The sequence below is a fragment of the Arachis hypogaea genome, chromosome 1, assembly GCF_003086295.3.
Source record: "Arachis hypogaea cultivar Tifrunner chromosome 1, arahy.Tifrunner.gnm2.J5K5, whole genome shotgun sequence".
NCBI classification, from domain to species: domain Eukaryota; kingdom Viridiplantae; phylum Streptophyta; class Magnoliopsida; order Fabales; family Fabaceae; genus Arachis; species Arachis hypogaea.
The window spans coordinates 23122185-23148091 of record NC_092036.1 but is presented as its reverse complement, the minus strand read 5'-3'; the positions used below and the strand labels follow the sequence as shown (position 1 = coordinate 23148091).

The 25907-nt window shown below is 39.9% G+C and overlaps 1 non-coding gene across 1 annotated transcript; it reads left to right on the top strand.

Moving 5' to 3' along the window:
* Nucleotides 1–21015: 21015 nt before the first annotated feature.
* Nucleotides 21016–21119, top strand: LOC112716848 (small nucleolar RNA R71). Its single transcript, XR_003160500.1, has one exon. It is a non-coding gene; the product is annotated as a small nucleolar RNA R71 (small nucleolar RNA).
* The last annotated feature ends 4788 nt before the right edge of the window (nucleotides 21120–25907 follow it).

Sequence of the window (25907 nt, the reverse complement as noted above, 5' to 3'; positions counted from 1 at the left end):
AGTGGGGTTTTATGAAGGATGGATGTGAGTGGTGAAGAGAATAGTGGGATTTGATGGGTGAGGGGTTTTTGGGGAAGAGTTGTTGAGGTGATTGGTGAGTGGGTGAAGAAGAGAGAGAGTGGTGGGGTAGGTGGGGATCCTGTGGGGTCCACAGATCCGAGGTGTCAAGGAAAATTCATCCCTGCACCAAGTGGCGAGCAAAAATGCTCCTTCTGCCAATTCTGGCATTAAACGCTGGGCTAGTGCCCATTTCTGGCGTTTAACGCCTGCTTCTTGCCCCTTCCTGGCATTTAACGCCAGTCTGGTGCCCCCTTTCTGGCGTTAAACGCCCAGAATGGTGCCAGACTGGGCGTTAAACGCCCATTTGCTGCCCTTACTGGCGTTTAAACACCAGCAAGTTTTCCTCCAGGGTGTGTTGTTTTTCTTTCTATTTTTCATGCTGTTTTTGCTTTTTCAATTAATTTTGTGACTTCCCATGATCATCAACCTATAGAAAACATAAAATAACAATGGAAAATAGATAAATATAACATTGGGTTGCCTCCCAACAAGCGCTTCTTTAATGTCAGTAGCTTGATAGTGGGCTCTCATGGAGCCTCACAGATACTCAGAGCAATGTTGGAACCTCCCAACACCAAACTTAGAGTTTGAATGTGGGGGTTCAATATCAAACTTAGAAGTTGGTTGTGGCCTCCCAACACCAAACTTAGAGTTTGACTGTGGGGGCTTTGTTTGACTCTGTTTTGAGAGAAGCTCTTCATGCTTCCTCTCCATGGTTACAGAGGGATATCCTTGAGCTTTAAACACAAAGGAGTCTTCATTCACTTGAATGATCAGTTCTCCTCTATCAACATCAATCACAGCCTTTGCTGTGGCTAGGAAGGGTTTGCCAAGGATGATGGATTCATCCATGCACTTCTCAGTCTCTAGGACTATGAAATCAGCAGGGATGTAATGGTTTTCAATTTTTACCAAAACATCCTCTACAAGTCCATAAGCTTGTTTTCTTGAATTGTCTACCATTTCTAGTGAGATTCTTGTAGCTTGTACCTCAAAGATCCCTAGCTTCTCCATTACAGAGAGAGGCATGAGGTTTATGCTTGACCCTAGGTCACACAGAGCCTTCTCGAAGGTCATGGTGCCTAATGTACAAGGTATTGAGAACTTCCCAGGGTCCTGTCTCTTTTGAGGTAATCTCTGCCTAGTCAAGTCATCCAGTTCTTTGGTGAGCAAAGGGAGTTCATCCTCCCATGTCTCATTACCAAATAACTTGTCATTTAGCTTCATGATTGCTCCAAGGTACTTAGCAACTTGCTCTTCAGTGACATCTTCGTCCTCTTCAGAAGAAGAATACTCATCAGAGCTCATGAATGGCAGAAGTAAATCCAATGGAATCTCTATGGTCTCAGTGTGAGCCTCAGATTCCCATGGTTCCTCATTAGGAAACTCATTGGAGGCCAGTGGACGTCCATTGAGGTCTTCCTCAGTGGCGATAACTGCCTCTTCCTCCTCTCCAATTTCGGCCATGTTGATGGCCTTACACTCTCCTTTTGGATTCTCTTCTGTATTGCTTGGAAGAGTACTATGAGGGAGTTCAATAACTTTCTTACTCAGCTGACCCACTTGTGCCTCCAAGTTTCTAATGGAGGACCTTGTTTCAGTCATGAAACTTTGAGTGGTTTTGATTAGATCAGAGACCATGGTTGCTAAGTCAGAGTGGCTCTGCTTAGAATTCTCTATCTGTTGCTGAGAAGATGATGGAAAAGGCTTGCCACTGCTAAACCTGTTTCTTCCACCATTATTGTTGTTGAAACCTTGTTGAGGTCTCTGTTGATCCTTCCATGAGAGATTTGGATGATTTCTCCATGAAGGATTATAGGTGTTTCCATAGGGTTCTCCCATGTAATTCACCTCTTCCATTGAAGGGTTCTCAGGATCATAAGCTTCTTCTTCAGATGAAGCATCCTTAGTACTGCCTGGTGCAGCTTACATTCCAGATAGACTTTGAGAAATCATATTGACTTGCTGAGTCAATATTTTATTTTGAGCCAGTATGGCATTCAGAATATCAATCTCAAGGACTCTTTTCCTATGATTCGTCCCATTGTTCACAAGATTCCTTTCAGAAGTGTACATGAATTGGTTATTTGCAACCATTTCAATGAGTTCTTGAGCTTCTGTAGGTGTCTTCTTCAGATGAAGAGATCCTCCAGCAGAGCTGTCCAATGACATCTTGGACAGTTCAGACAGACCATCATAGAAGATACCTATGATGCTCCATTTAGAAAGCATGTTAGAAGGACACTTTCTGATCAATTATTTGTATCTTTCCCAAGCTTCATAGAGTGATTCACCTTTCTTCTATCTGAAGGTTTGGACTTCCACTCTAAGCTTACTCAATTTTTGAGGTGGAAAGAACTTTGCCAATAAGGCATTGACTAGCTTTTCCCAAGAGTTCAGGCTTTCTTTAGGTTGTAAGTCCAACCATATCTTAGCTCTGTCTCTTACAGCAAAAGGGAATAGCATAAGTCTGTAGACCTCAGGGTCAACCCCATTAGTCTTGACAGTGTCACAGATTTACAAGAATTCAGCTAAAATCTGATGAGGATATTCCAATGGAAGTCCATAGAACTTGCAATTCTGTTGCATTAGAGAAACTAATTGAGGCTTAAGCTCAAAGTTGTTTGCTCCAATGGCAGGGATAGAGATGCTTCTCCCATAGAAGTCAGGAGTAGGTGCAGTAAAGTCACCCAGCACCTTCCTTGCATTGTTGGCATTGTTGTTGTTTTCGGCTGCCATGTCTTCTTCTTTGAAGAATTCTGTTAGGTCCTCTACAGAGAGTTGTGCTTTAGCTTCTCTTAGCTTTCGCTTCAAGGTCCTTTCAGGTTCAGGGTCAACTTCAACAAGAATGCTTTTGTCTTTGCTCCTGCTCATATGAAAGAGAAGAGAACAAGAAAATATGGAATCCTCTATGTCACAGTATAGAGATTCCTTGAGGTATCAGAGGAAAAGAAGAATAGAAGGAGAAGGTAGAAGAATTCAAACTTATCAAGAGAGATGGAGTTCGAATTGTTGATGGTGGAGGAGTGTTAGTCCATAAATAGAAGGATGTGAGAAGAGGGGAAGAAATTTTTGAAAATTAAAGTGAATTAAGTAAAAGAATTTTTGAAAAAAATTGTAATTGATTTTCGAAAACTAAGATTGAGAAAGAAATAAAGTGATTTTGAAAAAGATTTTAAAATTAGAAATCAAAAAGATTGATTGAAAACTATTTTGAAAAAGGTGTGATTAAAAAGATATGATTGAAAAGTTATGGTTTTAAAAAGATATGATTGAAAGACAATTTAAAAAAGATTTGATTTTTAAAATTAATGACTTGGCTAACAAGAAAAGATATGATTCAAACATTAAACCTTTCTCAACAGAAAAGGCAACATACTTGAAATGTTGAATCAAATCATTAATTGTTAGCAAGTATTTTTGAAAAATGGAAAGAAATTGATTTTGAAAAGATATGATTGAAAAGATATGATTTGAAAAAGATTTGATTTTGAAAAATTATGGAAACTTGAAAAAAATTTGAATTAAAAACAAAATCTTCCCTCTTGTGCCATCCTGGCGTTAAACGCCCAGAATGGTATCCACTCTGGCGTTTAACGCCCAAAACTCTACCCTTTTGGGCATTAAACGCCCAGCCAGGCACCCTGGCTAGCGTTTAAACGCCAGTTTTCCTTCCTCACTGGGCGTTTTGAACGCCCAGCTTTTTCTTGAGATTCCTCTGCTGTATGTTCTGAATCTTCAATTCTCTGTATTATTGACTAGAAAAGACACACTTTTGAAAAAAAATTTGGATTTTTAATGATGAGGAATAATCAAAATGCAACTAAAATCAAATAAATAATGCATGCAAGACACCAAACTTAGAAATTTATATACTACTGACACTAACAAGTTGAGAATGCATATGAGAAACAACAAAACACACAAAACAACAGAATTTCAAATCAGAGCAAGTAGATCATCAAGAACAACTTGAAGATCAATGAAGACACATGAATGAATTCAAAAAAATGCAAGAAGAACAGAAACATGCAATTGACACCAAACTTAAAATGAGACACTAGACTCAAACAAGAGACATAAAATATTTTTGGTTTTTTATGATTTTGTAATTTTTTTTGGATTTTTTTCGAAAATTATATGGAAAAGAAAATAAAGAGATTCAAAATTTTTAATAAGAATTCCAGGAATCATGCAATGTTAGTCTAAAGCTGTAGTCTAAAGATATTAGACATGGCTAGCCAAGCTTCAGCAGGACATTACATTCAAGAGCTAAATTAATGAAAATCAATCAGCTTTGGTGATGATAAGAACATCACCCTGAAACTCTAGAATTCATTCTTAAAAATTCTGAAGAAAAATACCTAATCTAAGCAACAAGATGAACCGTCAGTTGTCCAAACTCAAACAATCCCCGGCAACGGCGCCAAAAACTTGGTGCACGAAATTGTGATCATCAATGGCGCCATCAACATGGTACGCTCAATTGCAATCTCAACTCTTTATCACAACTTCGCACAACAAACCAGCAAGTGCACTGGGTCGTCCAAGTAATAAACCTTACGCGAGTAAGGGTCAATCCCACGGAGATTGTTGGTATGAAGCAAGCTATGGTCATCTTGTAAATCTCAGTCAGGCAGATTCAAATGGTTATAGATGATTTATGAATAAAGCATAAAATAAAGATAGAGATACTTATGTAATTCATTGGTGAGAATTTCAGATAAGCGTATGGAGATGCTCTGTCCCTTTCGTCTCTCTGCTTTCCTATTGTCTTCATCCAATCCTTCTTACTCCTTTCCATGGCAAGCTGTATGTTGGGCATCACCGTTGTCAGTGGCTACAATCCCGTCCTCTTAGTGAAAATGTTCAATGCGCTCTATCACAGCACGGCTAATCATCTGTCGGTTCTCAATGAGGTTGGAATAGAAAATCCAGTGATTCTTTTGCGTCTGTCACTAACGCCCAGCCTTCAGGAGTTTGAAGCTCGTCACAGTCATTCAATCCTTGAATCCTACTCAGAATACCACAGATAAGGTTTAGACCTTCCGGATTCTCTTGAATGCCGCCATCAATTCTAGCTTATACCATGAAGATTCTGATTAAGGAATCCAAGAGATAAACATTCAAGCCTTGTTTGCTTGTAGAACGGAAGTGGTAGTCAGGCACGCGTTCATAAGTTAGAATGATGATGAGCGTCACATAATCATCACATTCATCATGTTCTTGGGTACGAATGAATATCTTAGAACAAGAATAAGCTGAATTGAATAGAAGAACAATAGTAATTGCATTAATACTCGAGGTACAGCAGAGCTCCACACCTTAATCTATGGTGTGTAGAAACTCCACCGTTGAAAATACATAAGTGATAATAGTGATCATTGGCTTCGGCCCCAGAGAGGAAACCAGAAGAACCAAGATAAAAATACAATAGCAAAAGGTCTTATTTATAGAGAACTAGTAGCTTAGGGTTTACAGAAATGAGTAAATGACATAAAAATCCACTTCCGGGCCCACTTGGTGTGTGCTTGAGCTGAGCATTGAAGCTTTCATGTGTAGAGACTCTTCTTGGAGTTAAACGCCAGCTTTTGTGCCAGTTTGGGCGTTTAACTCCCATTCTTGTGCCAGTTCCGGCGTTTAACGCCGAGCAGTCTTGAGCAGATTTGGAATGCCGATTTGGGCCATCAAATCTCGGACAAAGTATGGACGATTATATATTGCTGGAAGGCCCAGGATGTCTACTTTCCAACGCAATTGAGAGAGCGCCAATTGGGCTTCTATAGTTCCAGAAAATCCACTTCGAGTGCAGGGAGGTCAGAATCCAACAGCATCTACAGTCCTTTTCAGCCTCTGAATCAGATTTTTGTTCAAGTCCCTCAATTTCAGTCAGAAAATACCTGAAATCACAGAAAAACACACAAACTCATAGTAAAGTCCAGAAAAGTGAATTTTAAATAAAAACTAATAAAAATATAATAAAAACTAACTAAAACATACTAAAAACAATGCCAAAAAGCGTATAAATTATCCGCTCATCAGGTCCCTTCCAGTTAGCTGCTAGCTTTCCCTCTCCTGGTCGACCTTTTCCGATATCATTTCAGATTAGGATAAGTTCATTGTTGGTGAAGCTTCTTTGTACTCCCCTTCGATTGTACCTTAAGGCCATGCGGCATTTTAGCGCTTCTTCCCTGATCTGAGCTCTTTCTCAGATTTCTGGAAGTAAGTCGAGTTCTTCCCTTTGAAGCTGGGAGTTGACTTTGTCGCTGTAGAGAATTGCTCTGGGAGATCTTTCTTCGACCTCTGCTGGTATCATTGCCTACATTCCATAAGCTAGTCGGAAGGGTGATTCCTTTGTGGTAGAATGTGGAGTTGTCCTATATGCCCATAGGACTTGTGGAAGCTCTTCAGCCCAGGCTCCTTTTGTGTCTTGTAGTCTTCATTTTAACCCAGCTAGTATTCTGCTTGTCCATTAGCCTGCGGGTGTTCTACAGAGGTGAATTGGTGTTTTATTCTTAAGTCAGCCACCAATTTCCTAAAGCCTACGTCGGTGAATTGGGTGCCATTATCTGTGGTTATGGAGTAGGGGACCCCAAACCTTGTGACGATGTTCCTATATAGGAATTTCTGACTTCTTTGAGCTGTGGCATTGGCCAGAGGTTCTGCCTCGATCCACTTTGTGAAATAATCCACCCCTACAATGAGGAATTTTACCTTTCCCGATCCTTGGGGGATAGGGCTGAGGAGGTGTAGTTCCCATTTTGCAAATGGCCAAGGGGAGGTTACGCTAATGAGTTCCTCTGGTGGGACATTGTGGAAGTTAGCATATTTTTGACATTGTGGGCATGTTTTCACGAATTTGGCCGCTTCTTTCTGCAAGGTCGACCAAAAGAATCTAGCTCGGAGTACCTTATTGAAGAGGGCTCGTGCTCCAAGATGATTACCGCACTTGCCGCTGTGTATTTCTTCCAAGACCTCTTTTGTGTTAGGGGTTGGTATGCATTTTAGCAGAGGTGTCGAGATTCCTCTTTTGTACAGGATGTCATTTATGATGGTGTAATACTGTGCCTCCCGCTTCAACTTTTTTGCTTCCTTTTCATCTGTAGGGAGTGTTTCTGATCTAAGGAAGCGGATTATGGGAGTCATCCCTCCTTGGTCCTGATCTGTTATGGCTAAGATTTTTTCTTCTTCCATGATTGACGGGTTCTGGAGCGTTTCTTGGATGAGGCTTCTATTGTTACCCCATGGTTTAGTGCTGGCTAGTTTTGAGAGTGCATCAGCTCGGGCGTTTTGTTCTCGAGGTATGTAGCGGACCTTATATTTCCCGAGTTGTCTGAGCTGTTTCCTGGTTTTGTCCAGGTACTTTTTCATGGTGGGATCTTTGGCTTGGTAGCTCCATGCTATTTATGAAGTAAATACCTGTGAGTCGCTGAAGATGATGAGCTTTTGAGCTCCGACCTCCTTAGCCAGCTTCAAACCGGCCAGTAGTGCCTCATATTCGGCTTGGTTGTTTGAGGCAGGGAACCTGAATTTGAGAGAAAGTTTGATTTGGGTTCCCTGGTCACTTTCTATGATGACGCCTGCGCTGCTTCTAGTTTTGTTTGAGGAACCGTCCACATAAAGATTCCATTCTGTAGGAATTTCTGGAGTTTCTGTAAATTCTGCAATGAAGTCGGCTAGATATTGTGATTTGATGGCTATCCGAGCTTCATATTGAAGGTCAAATTTGGATAACTCGACTGCCCATTGCAAAATTCTGCCTGCTAGGTCCGTTTTCTGCAAAATCCCTTTTATGGGTTGGTTGGTCCGAACCTTAATGATGTGAGCTTGGAAATATGAACAGCGTCGTCGAGAGGTTAGTATGAGAGCATAGGCGAATTTTTCTATTTTTTGATAGTTCAGCTCGGATCCTTGCAACGCTTTGCTGATGAAGTATACAGGTTGCTGCCCACTGTCGTCTTCTCAGACTAATGCTGAGGCTACTACCTAACTTCCTACTGCGAGATATAATATAAGTAGTTTTCCTTCCCGAGGTCAAGTTAGGATAGAGGGTTGTCCCATGAATCTTTTGAAATCCTGGAAGGCCTGCTCGCACTCTGTTGTCCATTCAAACGTCTTTCCCTTTCTTAGAGTGGCATAGAAGGGGAGAGATCTTATTGCTGATCCAGCCAGAAATCTGGACAAGGCTACCAACCTTCCGTTGAGTTGTTGTACTTCCTTGACACAAGTCAAACTCTTCATGTCGAGTATGGCCCGTCATTTATCCGAATTTGCCTCGATTCCTCTTTGTGTGAGCATGAAACCCAAGAACTTTCCATCTTCTACTGCGAAGGTGCATTTTACAGGATTAAGTCGCATGCCATGCCTTCTTATAGTGTCGAATACTTGGGTGAGGTCGGACAGTAGCGTCTTCTCGCTTTGTGTCTTTATTAACATATCATCCACATATACTTCCATGATTTTTTCGATGTGATCTATGAAGATCTTATTCATTAATCTCTGATAGGTAGCTCCTGCATTTTTTAGCCCAAAAGGCATGACAATGTAGCAGTAGTTTGCTTTTGGGGTTAAGAACGCTGTTTTTTCTTGGTCAGGTGGATACATCGGGATTTGATTGTATCCCGAGTATGCATCCATAAACGAGAGGTATTTATACCCGGAGGAGGCATCTACTAGAGCGTCGATACTTGGGAGTGGATAAGGATCTTTTGGACAGGCTTTATTGAGATCAGTGTAGTCGGTGCACATCCGCCACTTCCCATTTAATTTTTTCACCAAGACAACGTTAGCTAGCCATAGTGGGTACATGACTTCTCTTATGAATCCTGCCTCCAGTAGAGCTTGTACCTGTTCTTCCATAACTGGGGATTGTTCTGGCCTGAGCTTTCTACGCCTCTGTTGTACTGGCCGAGATCCTGGGTAGACTGCTAGCTTGTGGCACATTAACTTGGGGTCTATGCCTGGCATGTCTGTGGCCTTCCATGCAAAGAGGTCGACGTTATCTCGCAAGAACTGTATGAGTGATTCTTTTATGTCTCCTTTTAGGATTGTACCGATATTGGTTGTTTGGTCTGAGATATCTCTGATCTAGATTTTTTCTACTTCACCTTCGGGTTGTGGGCGGAGTTCTTTCCGCCTCTGAGCTCCATCGAGTTTTATTGTGTGGATTTCTTCTCCTCTGCCTCTGAGGCTTAAACTCTCGTTGTAACAGCGGCGCGCCGTCTTCTGGTCTACTTTTATTATAGCTATTCCTTCTGCAGTTGGGAACTTCATACATAGATATGGAGTCGAGACTACTGCGCCGAGCTTATTCAATGTTGTCCAACCTATTAAGGCATTGTAGGTTGAGCTTACGTCAACCACAATGTAGTCTATTTTGAGTGTTCTTGATTGATTTCCTTTTCCAAAGATCGTGTGTAGTGAGACGTATCCAAGTGGTTGAACTGAGGTGTCCCCTAGTCCGAATAGGCTGTTCGGATATGCTCTGAGTTCTTTTCCTTCTAGGTCGAGTTTGTTGAAGGCAGTTTTGAATAATATGTCAGCAGAGCTTCCCTGGTCTATCAGTGTGCGGTGGAAATTTGCATTTGCCAATATGATAGTGATGACCATAGGGTCGTCGTGTTCTGGGATGATGCCGGATGCGTCCTCTTTGGAAAAAGTAATTGTGGGGATGTCAGGTGTTTCCTCTCTTCCCTCAACATGATATACTTCTTTGAGATATCTTTTGCGAGATGATTTAGAAATCCTGCCTCCCGCAAATCCTCAGTGTATCATGTGGATGTGTCTCTCGGGTGTACAGGGTGGTGGTTCTGTCTATCTGACATCTTCATCCCTTCTTCTTTTTCTGGGATCGTCTGCTCGGCTTGCCAAATACCGATCTAACTTTTATTCTCTTACCAGTTTCTCTATGATGTTTTTTAAGTCGAAACATTCGTTGGTGGAATGTCCGTAGATTCGATGATATTCACAATATTTTGCCAGTTTTCTCCATCTTTTTTGCTTTTGAGTGGTCGAGCTGGGGGTATCTTTTCAGTATGGCATACTTCTTTGTAGACATCCACAAGGGATACCCGAAGAGGGGCATAATTATGGTATTTTTTATCTTTTCACCGTGTCGATCTCCTTTTTTCTTGGATTATTTGTCCTTATCTTGGGAGTAGTAGGAGAATCCGGGCTTTGAGGTCTCTCCTAGTCGAGCATTTTCCTCCATGTTGATGTACTTCTCTGCTCATTCTTGTACCTCAATTAGAGATGTGTGATGTTTTTTTTATATGGATTGGCTAAAAGGTCCTTCTCGTAGGCCATTGATGAGGCCCATGATAGCCGCTTCCGTGGGTAGACTTTATATGTCTAGACATGCCTTGTTGAATCTTTCTATGTAGTTGCGGAGACTTTCTCGATCTCCTTGTTTGATTCCTAATAGACTTTGGGCGTGCTTGGTTTTGTCTTTCTGGATAGAGAATCCGGCTAGAAACTTTTTGGCTAGGTCATCGAAGCTTGAGATGGACCTGGGGGGTTGATTGTCGAACCCCTTAATCGCTGTTTTCGTTAAGATAGTTAGGAAGGCTTTGCAGCGGATTGCGTCTGTGGTGTCAGTGAGGTACATTCGACTTCTGAAATTACTGAGGTGGTGGCTGGGATCTGCCGTGCCATCGTATAAGGCCATATCCGGGGGTTTAAAGTCTTTTGAGATTTTGGTCTTCATGATCTCCTTGGTGAATGGATCTTGGTCCTTGTGGGAGCTGTCCTCGTGGGTGGAACGAGTCACTTTGGTTTTGAGATCGGCTTCGAATTTTAGGAGTTTTCCTCCAACTCCCGGCGTCGGCTTATCTCCCTTTGTAGATCCTTCCCAGTTTCCCGCTAATGTTGGGCTTCTTTCTCGAGTTGTTTTAAACGATCTTGAAGCATTTCAAGGGCTCTCGAGTTTGGTAAATTTTTGTCTTCGTTGGGTTGCGGGGTGTCTTTTGGTGTAGTATCCACATTTTTGTGTGGCGTTCTATCTTCTAGACCTGAATCGTGGTTGTTGTCATGGTCGTTCGCCATGGTAATGGGATGACTTCCAGGTTCCTCGGCAACGGTGCCAATGTTTTGAGGGTTACCTGAAACTGTAGGTCAATCTTGAACGAGATCTTCTGTACTGATCGGAGGTGACGTGTCCGGCTTATGCGTGGCAGCCGGAGCTGTCGTGTCCGACTTGTTGGACTGGTAATGCTACTGATCCTTCGTCACCAGAGGGTGGTGGTACCTGCAAGGGACTACGATGCTTAAGTTAGCAAGGGTATTAAGCAGGTTTTTAGTAGAATCAGAGTATGAGTTATACCTGGGTGCTCCAGTGTATTTATAATGGTGTAGAGCGACCTTTTTAGATAAGATAAGTTAGTTATCTTATCTTATCTTTATCTTTCAAGTGAGGTCATCTTATCTTCAAGGGAACCGCCCTTCTCTCTGTAGGCTTGAGCTGCCTTAGGTTTTGGGGCATGATCCTCTATTTGGGTCCTTTTTGGGCTTTCTTAGTGATTTGGCCGAGCTCTCTGAGAAGAGGTTAGATTGTCCTGACCTGAAGAGGTCGGTCGACTTATCAGTAGAACATCCCGGGTCGGACAGTGATGAGCGGATAATTTGTACGCTTTTTGGCATTGTTTTTAGTATGTTTTTAGTATGATATAGTTAGTTTTTAGTATATTTTTATTAGTTTTTAGTTAAAATTCACTTTTCTGGACGTTACTATGAGTTTGTGTGTTTTTCTATGATTTCAGGTATTTTCTGGCTGAAATTGAGGGACCTGAGCAAAAATCTGATTCAGAGACTAAAAAGGACTGCAGATGCTGTTGGATTCTGACCTCCATGCACTCGAAGTGGATTTTCTGGAGCTACAGAAGCCCAATTGGCGCGCTCTCAACGGCGTTGGAAAGTATACATCCTGGGCTTTCCAGCAATATATGATAGTCCATACTTTTCTCAAGATTTGATGGCCCAAACCGGCGTTCAAAGTCACCCTCAAGATTTCCAGCGTTAAACGCCGGAACTGGCACCAAAGTGGGAGTTAAACGCCCAAACTGGCACAAAAGCTGGCGTTTAACTCCAAGAAGAGTCTCTACACGAAAATGCTTCAATGCTCAGCCCAAGCACACACCAAGTGGGCCCGAAAGTGGATTTTTATGTCATTTACTCATATCTGTAAACCCTAGGCTACTAGTTTTCTATAAGTAGGACCTTTTACTATTGTATTCTAATCTTCTGATCTTTGGAATCTTTTGCTCTTTAGATCTTTTGATCACTGGGAGGCTGGCCTCACGGCCATGCCTAGACCTTGTTCTTATGTATTTTCAACGGTGGAGTTTCTACACACCAGAGATTAAGGTGTGGAGCTCTGCTGTACCTCGAGTATTAATGCAATTACTATTGTTCTTCTATTCAATTCCGCTTGTTCTTGTTCTAAGATATCACTTGTTCTTCAACTTGATGAATGTGATGATCCGTGACACTCATCATCATTCTCACCTATGAACGTGTGCCTGACAACCACCTCTGTTCTACCATAGATTGGGTGGATATCTCTTGGATTCCTGATACACGATGCATGGTTGATCGCCTGACAACCGAGCGCTCGCCTGACAACCGAGCCAGCCATTTCATGAGATCAGAGTCTTCGTGGTATAGGCTAGAACTGATGGCGGCATTCAAGAGAATCCGGAAGGTCTAACCTTGTCTGTGGTATTCTGAGTAGGATTCAATGATTGAATGACTGTGACGTGCTTCAAACTCCTGAAGGCGGGGCGTTAGTGACAGATGCAAAAGAATCACTGGATTCTATTCTGGCCTGATTGAGAACCGACAGATGGATAGCCGTGCCGTGACAGGGTGCGTTGAACATTTCCACTGAGAGGATGGGAGGTAGCCACTAACAACGGTGAAACCCTTGCATAAGCTTGCCATGGAAAGGAGTAAGAAGGATTGGATGAAGACAGTAGGAAAGCAAAGAGACGGAAGGGACAAGCATCTTCATACGCTTATCTGAAATTCCCACCAATGAATTACATAAGTATCTCTATCTTTATCTTTATGTTTTATTCGTGTATCACCCATATCCATTTGAGTTTGCCTGACTAAGATTTACAAGGTGACCATAGCTTGCTTCATACCAACAATCTCTGTGGGATCGACCCTTACTCGCGTAAGGTTTATTACTTGGACGACCCAGTACACTTGCTGGTTAGTTGTGCAAAGTTGTGTTTATGCCATGGTATTGAACACCAAGTTTTTGGTTTCATCACCGGGGATTATTTGAGTTGTGAAAAGTATTGATCACAATTTCGCGCTATCAGACAGCTCGACCCAGGGTATGAACAAATGTGTATTAGGTTGTGAATAAATAATTGGAGCTTGAATATATAATGTTGACCATAGGAAACTTAGGCTAGATGACCATAGGATAAGTTGAATTGCATGTGTATATTTAATACTTAGTATCCTATTGATGGACATGGTTGGTTTGGTGCTTGTTGATTAACTGGTGATTTGGTGAATTATTGATTTGAGGTATAACTATTGTGGAGGTTGTTGTGATAATGAGGTATTTTGTGTTAAAAGCCAAGGATTTGTGAACTATGATTCTTAGTTGAATTTTGGTTGTTGGATTTGAATATTGTATAAGTATAATTGTTGATCTGAGGTAAATTTATTGTGGTAATTGTGATGATGATGAGGAAGGGTAAGTTGAATTGAAAAGAATGCAGGTTTGGACCTGAAAAGGGTGCCAAAGTCCGAATTTTAGAGGAGATGCTGCCAAAATTTTATAAAAAAATTAGAGATTTTGTTTATATGATTATTTAAAAAGATTTAGAGTCAAAGGTTGTATGGTTTGATTTTGAGTTATTAAGAAAATGAGCATGTTTTAAGTTTGATTCATTTAGAAAAGAATGAATTATGTTTTGAATTGGAACTATTGATGGACAGAATGGGAGGTGTGATAATGAAGGATAAGGATTGAATATGATTGATGCATGATGATGAATGAGATGCGATTAAGAATGTTGTGGATGTTGATGAATTATAATTGCATTATTTATATGGCTTATGAATTTGAATAATCTGAGATACGAGATTCCCTGGATTAAGTGTCGTGGCTTGCCACCACGTGTGCCAGGTTGAAAACTCGATACTCTATTGACCCTACGAGATTCCCTGGATTAAGTGTCGTGACTGGGCACTATATAAATTCCTGGGAATGTTACCCCCACTGAGCAATATTGATTATTTGAGATAAAGTTATGCATAGACTCTTGGGGATGCACTTCGGGGGACACTCTAATTCAGACTTGTCGGGTTGGCTGGATAACCGACAGATGAGCCTCATCGGCCATAGGACATGCATTATATGCATATTACTTGAACTACTTGCTTGTGCTTTAATTGGGTGTGCCTAGATGTATTTGCCATGTTAAATGTGTATTTGTTACCTGCAGTAATTGTAACCTTCTTGTGCTTGCCTTTATCTATTTATTTGTCTGTGAAAATGCATGATGGAGTTGGAGGTATGGAGGAACGGCAGTATGGGACTTAGATTTAAGATTAAGTTAAGCTAGGTTTAAATATTCTTAGAAAACCACCTTCTATGGCTTCTGTTTAATACTTTAAGCTCTATAATCTGAGTGTTGGCGTTCTAGGATTGCTGGTGCACGAAATTGTGATCATCAACAATGGTGCCAAAGACTTAGAGCTCTCAAACGTGAATCACACTTTGTCACAACTTCGCACAACTAACCAGCAAGTGCACTGGGTCATCCAAGTAATACCTTACGTGAGTAAGGGTCGATCCCACGGAGATTGTCGGCTTGAAGCAAGCTATGGTCACCTTGTAAATCTCAGTCAGGCAGATTTAAATGGGTTATAGAGTCTTCATAATTAAAAGATAAATAAAACATAAAATAAAGATAGAGATACTTATGTAATTCATTGGTGGGAATTTTAGATAAGCGTATGTTGATGCTTCATCCCTCTTGAATCTCTGCTTTCCTACTGCCTTCATCCAATCCTTTATAATCCTTTCCATGGCAAGCTGTATGTTGGGTTTCACTGGCGTCAATGCTACCTCCCGTCCTCTCAGTGAAAATGGTCCAAATGCGCTGTCACCGCACGGCTAATCATCTGTCGGTTCTCGATCATGTTGGAATAGAATCTAGTGATCCTTTTGCGTCTGTCACTACGCCCAACACTCGCGAGTTTGAAGCTCGTCACATTCATCTCTTCCCAGATCCTACTCAGAATACCACAGACAAGGTTTAGACTTTCCGGATCTCAGGAATGGCCGCCAATAATTCTAGCTTATACCACGAAGACTCCGATCTTTCGGAATGGAGGCTAAGAGATACACGCTCAATCTTAAGTAGAACGGAAGTGGTTGTCAGTCACGCGTTCATAGGTGAGAATGATCACATTCATTCAGTTTGAAGTGTGAGTGAATATCATAGGACAAGAATAAGCTTGAATTGAATAGAAAATAGTAGTAATTGCATTAATACTCGAGGAACAGTAGAGCTCCACACCTTAATCTATGGTGTGTAGAAACTCCACCGTTGAAAATACATAAGTGGTCTGGAGATCCAGGCATGGCCGAATGACCAGCCTCCCCAAATATGAAAATATGATATCCAAAATTGTCTCTATGATTCGAAGATGAAAATACAATAGTAAAAGGTCCTATTTATAATTAAAATAGCTACTATGGTTTACAGAAATAGGTAAATGATGCAGAAATCCACTTCCGGGCCCACTTGGTGTGTGCTTGGACTGAACATTGAGCTTTACACATGTAGAGGTCTTCCTTGGAGTTAAACACCAGCTTTGGTGCCAGTTTGGGCGTTTAACTCCAACTTTTATGCCAGTTCTGGCGTTTTGACGCCAGAAAAGGGCAGAGAACTGGCGTTTTAACGCCATTTTACGTCGTCAAAACTAGCGCAAAGTATGGACTATTATATATTGCTAGAAATCCCTGGATGTCTACTTTCCAACACAGTTGAGATCGCGCCATTTGGGTTTCTGTAGCTCCAGAAAATTCACTTCGAGTACAGGAAGGTTAGAATCCAACATCATCTGCAGCCTTTGTCAGTCTCTGAATCAGATTTTTGCTCAGGTCCCTCAATTTCAGCCAAAAAATACCTGAAATCACAGAAAAACACACAAACTCATAGAAAAGTCCAGAAATGTGAATTTTGCTTAAAAACTAATAAAAATATACTAAAAACTAACTAAATCATACTAAAAACTATATATAAACATTGCCAAAAAGCATATAAATTATCTGTTCATCACAACAGTTTTGGCATTTCACTTTTTCCTTTGAAATTCAGAATGATTGGCATCTATAGGAACTTAGAATTTTAGATAGTGTTATTGATTCTCCTAGTTCAGTGCGTTGATTCTTGAACACAGCTACTTTATGAGTCTTGGTCGTGACCCTAAGCACTTTGTTTTCCAGTATTACCACCGGATACATAAATGCCACAGACACATAACTGGGTGAACCTTTTCAAATTGTGACTTAGCTTTGCTAAAGTCCCCAATTAGAGGTGTCCAGAGTTCTTAAGCACACTCTTTTGCTTTGGATCACGACTTTAACTACTCAGTCTCAAACTTTTCACTTGGATCTTCATGACACAAGCACATAGTTAGGGACAGCTTGATTTAGCTGCTTAGACCTGGATTTTATTTCCTTGGGCCCTCCTATCCATTAATGCTCAAAGCCTTGGATCCTTTTTACCCTTGCCTTTTGGTTTAAAGGGCTATTGGCTTTTTCTGCTTGCTTTTTCTTTCTCTTTCTCTTTTTTCGCCATTTTTTTCGCAAGCTTTCTTATTTACTGCTTTTTCTTGCTTCAAGAATCAACTTCATGATTTTTCAGATTATCAATAATATTTCTCTTTTTTCATCATTTTTTCAAGAGCCAACAACTTTAACATTCATAAACAACAAGATAAAAATTATGCACTGTTCAAGCATTCATTCAGAGAACAAAAAGGATTGCCACCACATCAAAATAATTAACTAGTTTCAAGATAAAATTTGAAATCCAAGTACTTCTTGTTCTTTTGTAATTAAGCACATTTTTCATTTAAGAGAGGTGAAGGATTCATGGAGTTATTCATAGCTTTAAGACATAGACACTAGACACTAATGATCATGTAGTGAAGACACAAACATAGATAGAACATACAGCCTAAAAATCGAAAACAGAAAATTAAATAGACAAGGAGATTAAGGAATGAGTCCACCTTAGTGAGGGTGGCATCTTCCTCCTCTTGAAGAACCAATGGTGCTCTTGAGCTCCTCCATGTCTCTTCCTTGCCTTTGTCGCTCCTCCCTCACAGCTCTTTGATCTTCTCTAATCTCATGGAGAATTATGGAGTGCTCTTGGTGTTCCATCATTAATTGGTCCATGTTGTAACTCAAGCTCTCCAAAGAAGTGTTGAGTTGCTCCCAATAATTGTGTGGAAAAAATTGCATCACTTGAGGCATCTCAGGGATTTCTTGATGAGGGACTTCCTCATGCTCTTGTTGAGTGCCATGAATGGGCTCTCTAGTTTGTTCTATCCTTTTCTTAGTGATGGGCTTGTCCTCTTCAATGAGGATGTCTCCTTCTATGACAATTTCAGCTGAATAGCCAAGGTGACATATGAGATAAGGAAAGGCTAATCTTGCCAAAGGTGAGGACTTGTCAGCCACCTTGTAGAGTTCTAGAGGTATGATTTTATGAACTTCTACTTTCTCTCTAATCATGATACTATGGATCATGATGGCCCGATCCACAGTTACCTCAGATCGGTTGCTAGTGGGAATGATAGAGCGTTGGATGAACTCAAACCATCCTCTAGCCATAGGCTTAAGATCCGGTCTTCTCAATTGAACCGGTTTGCCTCTTGAGTCTCTTTTCCATTGAGCTCTTTCTACACATATGTCCATGAGGACTTAGTCCAACCTTTGATCAAAGTTGACCCTTCTAGTGTAGGGGCGAGCATTTTCTTCCATCATTGGCAAGTTGAACGCAAGCCTCACGTTTTCCGGACTAAAATCTAAGTATTTCTCCCGAACCATTGTAAGCCAATTCTTTGGGTTTGGGTTCATACTTTGATCATGGTTCCTAGTGATCCATGCGTTTGCATAGAACTCTTGAACCATTAAGATTTCGACTTGTTGAATGGGGTTGGCAAGAACTTCCCAACCTCTTCTTCGGATCTCTTGTCGGATCTCCGGATATTCACCCTTTTGAGCCTAAAAGGGACCTCAGGGATCACCTTCTTCTTGGCCACAACTTCATAGAAGTGGTCTTGATGGAACTTTGAGATGAATCTCTCCATCTCTCATGACTCAGAAATGGAGGCAGTTGCCTTCTCTTTCCTCTTTCTAGAGGTTTCTCTGGCCTTAGGTTCCATAAATTGTTATGGAAAAATAAAAAGCAATGCTTTTACCACACCAAACTTAAAATATTTGCTCGTCCCCGAGCAAAAGAACAAAGAAAGATGTAGAAGAAGAAGAAAATAGAGGAGATGGAGGGTGTATAGGGTTCGTCCAAGGGTAGAAGGTATTTGTGATGTGTGAAAATAAAGGGGTGAAGGGGGTATTTACAAGGAGAGTGGCCGAATGGTTTGGGTGGGTTTGGGAGGGAAATGGTTTTGAATTTTGAAGGTGGGTGGGGTTTTTGGGGAAAAGTTAAGGAGGTTATTGGTGAAGGGTATTTGGGGAAGAGATATGGAGGTGATTGGTGAAGGGTATTTGGGAAAGAGTGTTGTAGAAAGGTGTGAAGAGGAGAGAGAGTGAATTGAGGTTGGTGGGGATCCTGTGGGGTCCACAGATCCTAAGGGGTCAAGGAATTCTTCATCCTTGCTCCAATTGGGCGTTCACAACGCCTTAGAGTGCAATTCTGGCGTTTAAACGCCAGTCTGCTGCCCTGTTCTGGCGTTTAAACGCTAGTTTGTTGCCCTGTTCTGGCGTTTAAATGCCAGTCTAGTGCCCTATTCTGGTGTTTAAACGCCCAGAAAGGTGGCAGATTGGGCGTTTAAACGCCCATTTTGCTACCCTTAGTGGCGTTTAAACGCCAGTAAGTCCTTCCTCTGGGGTGTGCTGTTTTCAATGCTGTTTTTGATTTTTTCTTTATTTTTGTAATTGTCTTTGTGACTTCACATGATCATCAACCTAAAAGAAAATAAAATAATATAGATAAAATTAAAATAAAATTAGGTTGCCTCCCAATAAGCGCTTCTTTAATGTCAATAGCTTGACAGTGAGCTCTCATGGAGCCTCACAGATGATCAGAGTATGGTTGAGATCTCTCAACACCAAACTTAGAGTTTGGCTGTGGCCTCCCAACACCAAACTTAGAGTTTGAACGTGGGGGCTCTGTTTGACTCTGTAATTGGAGAAGCTCTTCATGCTTACTCTCCTTGGTTACAGATGAAGAACCTTGAGTCTTTACTACAAAGCATTCTTCATTCACATGAAGGATCAACTCTCCTCTGTTAACATCAATCACAGCTCTTGCTGTGGCTTGGAAGGGTCTTCCAAGGATGATGGATTCATCCTCATCCCTCCTAATGTCTAGGATTATAAAATCAGCAGGGAAGTAAAGGCCTTCAACCTTCACTAGCACGTCCTCTACTAGTCCATAAGCCTTTTTCATAGATTTATCTGCCATCTCTAATGAGAATTTGGCAGCCTGTACCTCATAGATTCCCAGTCTCTCCATTACAGAGAGGGGCATCATGTTTATCCCTGACCCCAGGTCACACAGAGGCTTTTCAAAGGTCATGGTGCCTATGGTACAGGGTATTAAGAATTTGCCAGGATCTTGTTTCTTTTGAGGTAAATTTTGCTGAACCAATGTATTCAGTTCATTAGTGAGCAAGGGAGGCTCTTCCTCCCAAGTCTCATTACTAAATAACTTGGCATTTAGCTTCACGATTGCTCCTAATTATTGGGCAACTTGCCCTTCAACAATGTCTTCATCCTCTTCAGAAGATGAATAGTTATCAGAGCTCATGAATGGTAAAAAGAGGTCCAAAGGAATCTCTATGGTCTCTGTATGAGCCTCAGATTCCTTTGGTTCCTCATTAGAGGATTCCGTACTGACCATTGGACGTCCCCTGAGGTCTTCCTCGTTGGAATTCACGTCATCCTCCTCCTCTAAGGTTTCGGCCATGTTGATTATATCAATGGCCTTGCACCCTCCTTTGGGATTCTCTTCTGTATTGCTTGGGGGAGTGCTAGGAGGAGTTTCAGTAACCCTTTTACTCAGCTGGCCCACTTGTGCCTCCAAATTTCTAATGGAGGATCTTGTTTCGGTCATGAAACTAAGAGTGGCCTTAGATAGATCAGAGGCTATGTTTGCTAAGCTAGAAGGATTTTGCTTAGAGTGCTCTGTCTGTTGCTGAGATGATGATGGAAAAGGTTTGCTATTGCTAAACCTGTTTCTTCCACCATTGTTATTATTGAAGCCTTGATTCTGTTGATCCTTCCATGAAAAATTTGGATGATTTTTCCATGAAGGATTATAGGTGTTGCCAAAGGTTTCACCCATGTAATTCACCTCTGCCATTGCAGGGTTCTTAGGATCATAAGCTTATTCTTCAGAAGATGCTTCTTTAGTACTGTTGGATATATTTTGTAATCCATTCAGACTCTGAGAGATCATATTGACTTGTTGGGTCAATATTTTGTTCTAAGCCAGTATGACATTCAGAGCATCAATTTCAAGAACTCCTCTCTTTTGAGGCGTCCCATTACTCACATGATTCCTCTCAGAAGTATACATGAACTGGTTATTTGCAACCATTTCAATAAGTTCCTGAGCTTCTGCAGGCATTTTCTTTAGGTGAATGGATCCACCTGCAGAGTGGTCCAGTGACATCTTGGAAAATTCAGACAGACCATCATAGAATATATCTAATATGGTCCCTTTTGAAAGCATGCCAGAAGGACACTTTTTGGTCAACTGCTTGTATCTTTCCCAAGCTTCGTAGAGGGATTCACCTTCTTTCTGTCTGAAGGTTTGAACATCCACTCTAAGCTTGCTCAGCTTTTGAGGAGGAAAGAACTTGGCGAAGAAAGCCGTGACCAGCTTATTCCAAGAGTCCAGGCTATCTATAGCTTGTGAGTCCAACCATGTTCTAGCTCTGTCTCTTACAGCAAAAGGGAAAAGCATAAGCTTGTAGACTTTAGGATCAACTCCATTGGTCTTAACAGTATCACAGATCTGCAAGAACTCAGTTAAGAACTGCTAAGGGTCTTCTGATGGAAGTCCATAAAACTTGCAGTTCTGTTGCAGTAGAGAAACTAATTGAGACTTTAGCTCAAAATTGTTTGTTCCTATGGCAGAGATTGAGATGCTTCTTCCATAAAAGTTGGAAGTTGGTGTAGTAAAATTACCAAGCATCTTCCTTGCATTGTTGTTTGGTTCAGCCATAATAGTTTCTTTTGCTGCTTCCTTTTTGAAAATTTCAGTGGGATCCTCTTCAGAGTTTTGTGCTTTAGCTGCTTTTAGCTTCCTCTTTAGAGTTCTTTCAAGTTCAGGATCAACTTCAACAAGTATGCCTTTATCTTTGTTCCTGCTCATATGAAAGAGAAGAAAATAAAGAAAATATGAAATCCTCTATGTCATAGTATAGAGATTCCTTGAGGTGTCAGAGAAAAACAAGAATGGAAGGATGAGGTATGTAATGAAGAATTTGAACACACAAAGAGAGATGGAGTTTGAATTGACAATGGAGGAGGAATCTTAGTGTTTAAATAGAAAAAGATGAGAGAGGGGAAGAAATTTCAAAAATAAAAAGAATAAAATTTAAAATAAATTTTTGAAAAAATGGTTGTGGTTTTGAAAAAGATAAGAAATAGTAAAACAAACAAAAAATCAATTAATTAGTTGAAAAAGATTTGAAAATCAATTTTTGAAAAGATAGGAAGTTTAGAAAAGATTTTTTGAAATCAAATTTTTGAAAAAGATATGATTTGAAAAAGATATGATTAAAAAGATATGATTGAAATTTATTTTGAAAAAGATTTAATTTTTAAAAATAGAATTAATGACTTGACTCACAAGAAATCAAAAGATATGATTCTAAAATTTAAAGTTTGAATCTTTCTTAACAAGAAAGTAACAAACTTGAAATTTTTGAATCAAAACATTAATTGTTAGTATTAATTTCGAAAAATATGAGGTAAAAATAGGAAAAAGATTTTGAAAAAGATTTTTGAAATTTTTCAAAAAACAAAGGAAAAAATGAAAAAGATTTGATTTTGAAAAAGATTTTGAAAAGATAGGATTTTTAAAATTGAAATTTTGACTTGACTCATAAGAAACAACTAAATTTTAAAAATTTTTGACTAAGTCAATCCAAAATTTCGAAATTTATTAGAAGAATAAGGGAAAGATTTTTTTTTGAATTTTTAATGATGAGAGAGAAAAACACCAATTTGAAACAAAACATAAAAATCATGAATCAAAACAACTAATGCATGCAAGGACACTTTGAATGTCAAGATGAACACCAAGCACACTTTGAAGATCATGATGAACACCAAGAACATTTTTTTTGAAAATTTTTAAGAAAAGAAAAACATGCAAGACACCAAACTTAGAAATTTTTAATGTTTAGACACTAATAATTCTAAAATGCATATGAAAAACTAGGAAAGACACAAAACAAGAAAATCACAAGATTAAACAAAGAAAATTATCAAGAACAACTTGAAGATCATGAAGAACACATGCATGAGTTTTCGAAAATTTCTAAGAAAAAATTAAAAAGATGCAATTGACACCAAACTAAAAATTTGACACTAGACTCAAACAAGAAACAGAAAATATTTTTGGTTTTTACGATTTTATTAATTTTTTTGTTTTCTTTTTTTTTTCGAAAGCTATTTTGGAAAAACGAAAAAGAAGAAAAATTTTTTTAAAGATTTTTGAAAACTTTTTGAAAATAAAATAAAGGTTGAAACAAGAAGAAAATTACCTAATCTAAGCAACAAGATGAACCGTCAGTTGTCCAAACTCGAACAATCCCCGGTAACGGCGCTAAAAACTTGGTACACAAAATCGTGATACACAACTTCGTGCAGCTGACCAGCAAGTGCACTGGGTCGTCCAAGTAATACCTTACGTAAGTAAGGGTCGATCCCACGGAGATTGTCGGCTTGAAGCAAGCTATGGTCATCTTGTAAATCTCAGTCAGGCAGATTCAAATGGTTATGGAGTTTTGATAATTAAAAGATAATTAAACATAAAATAAAGATAGAGATACTTATGTAATTCATTAGTGGGAATTTCAGATAAGCGTATGGAGATGCGTTATTCCTTCTGAATCTCTGCTTTCCTACTATCTTCATTCAATCATTCATACTCCTTTCATGGCAAGTTGTATGTTGGGGATCACCGTTGTCAATGGCTACCTCCCGTCCTCTCAGTGAAAATGGTCCTCTACGGTTTCTGTATGGCTAATCAACTGTCGAATTTCTCGTCTCGGATGAAAAATACTAGGCACAGCTACCGCATGGCTAATCAGCTGTCAGTTCTCGATCGTGTCGGAATAAGATCCAATGATCCTTTTGCACACTGTCACTGCGCCCCACAGTCGCGAGTTTGAAGCTCGTCACAGTCATCCCTTCCCAGATCCTACTCAGAATACCACAGACAAGGTTTAGACTTTCCGGATCTCAGGAATGCTGCCAATTATTTCTAGCCTATACTACGAAGGTTCTAATCTCAGATTCAGATGCCCCATTGTCAGAGGGGAAACAATGTGAATCGTTGATTAGGGACCCAAGAGATATGCATTCAAGCTTGTTTTCATGTAGAACAGAAGTGTTTGTCAGGCACGCGTTCATAAGTGAGAATGGTGATGAATGTTACTTGATCATCACATTTATCATGTTCTTGTGTGTGAATGAATATCTTGGAATAAGAATAAGCTTGAATTGAATAGAAGAAAAATAGTACTTTGCATTAATACTCGAGGAACAGCAGAGCTCCACACCTTAATCTATGAGGTGTAGAAACTCCACCGTTGAAAATACATAAGTGATGAAGGTCCAGGCATGGCCGAATGGCCAGCCTCCCTAAAAGTCTAAGATAGCATAAAAATGATCAAAGATGATCTAAGGATAATCCAAAGATGTGAGTACAATAGTAAAAAGTCCTATTTATACTAAACTAGTTACTAGGGTTACAGAAATATGTAAATGATGCAGAAATCCACTTCTGGGCCCACTTGGTGTGTGCTTGGACTGAGCATTGAAGCTTTCATATGTAGAGACTTTTCTTGGAGTTAAACTCCAGCTTTTATGCCAGTTTGGGCTTTTAACTCCAACTTTTATCCTGTTTCTGGCGTTTAACACCAGAATAGGGCAAGAAGTTGGCGTTTGAATGCCAGTTTGCGTCGTCAAAACTCGGACAAAGTATGAACTATTATATATTGCTGGAAAGCCCAGAATGTCTACTTTCCAACGCAATTAAGAGCGCGCCATTTGGGTTTGTGTAGCTACAAAAAATACATTTCGAGTGCAGGGAGGTCAGAATCCAACAGCATCCGCAGTCCTTTTTCAGCCTCTGAATTAGATTTTTGCTCAGGTCCCTCAATTTCAGTCAGAAAATACCTGAAATGACAGAAAAACACACAAACTCATAGTAAAGTCCAGAAATGTGAATTTTGCTTAAACACTAATAAAAATATACTAAAAACTAACTAAATCATACTAAAAACTACCTAAAAATAATGCCAAAAAGCGTATAAATTATCCGCTCATCAGTTATCTTATGTTTAATAGATATGGTTTTCTTAGCAAGAAATTTAACTCGTTCCTTGAGCGTTGCGCTTTTATTTCGCGATTTTTATTTCCCCTATTCTTCAAGGCTCCTAGCATATTATAATTCTTCTACTATTATATGTACTCATTTTATTTTAGAGGTTGTAATACCACACCACCTTCGTTTTACGACTTAAGCGTAAAGTTTAGTGTGGTGGGGTGTTACATTGCGAGCGACTGGTCACGTACTCAAATGCCGAGTCACATGTACGTGTGGGCCACGTGTACGCATGAGTGTACGTTTTTCAAAAAATTGGCGTAAGTCTAAAAGGTTGCAGAATTGCACCATTTTTAATCCCAACTTCCGATGCGCATAATTTTTCCATTTTAAATTATTTTTCCTCCATTCTTCGAACGGCGTAAACTTCATGGACCCAATTTTCATATAAAACTAGTTTGAAATCATTTGGAGGTCCGGAAGGCAAGTTATAGGTTACCGAAGTTCAGCTAAAATCCATATTTCACAGAAACTTTAGAACCTCATTTTCTTTTTAAAACTCATTCCAACCCAACTCATCATACCTATAATCATCAATATAACATACCTTTATCAATATCATAACAATCTTTACAATCCTACCATTTCTCAACATCTCACTTCAACCTAAACTTCACAAGTTTGTCAACAAACATCAACACACCAACCTATATATAGATATTGCCATGATCACAAGTTCTTCAAACATCATCACATCATCATGCATCATTCCAATACCAACAAAATCAAGTGAACACCACACATGCTCAAATCATATCATTATAACTAAACATTCAATACACATAATCATTCCAGCTTATCCTATGGTTCTCTAGACTAAGTTTTCACACGACATTATATATTATATACGCGAAACCTAAACCATACCTTGGCCAATTTCCACGTCTGTCCAAGGCAACCCACTAAGCCAAACACAGCTCCAAGGTCCAAAATCACCAAAGCATCAACACTAATCCTCTACCAAGCCTTTCAATGCCCAAAATCAAACTCCAATATATG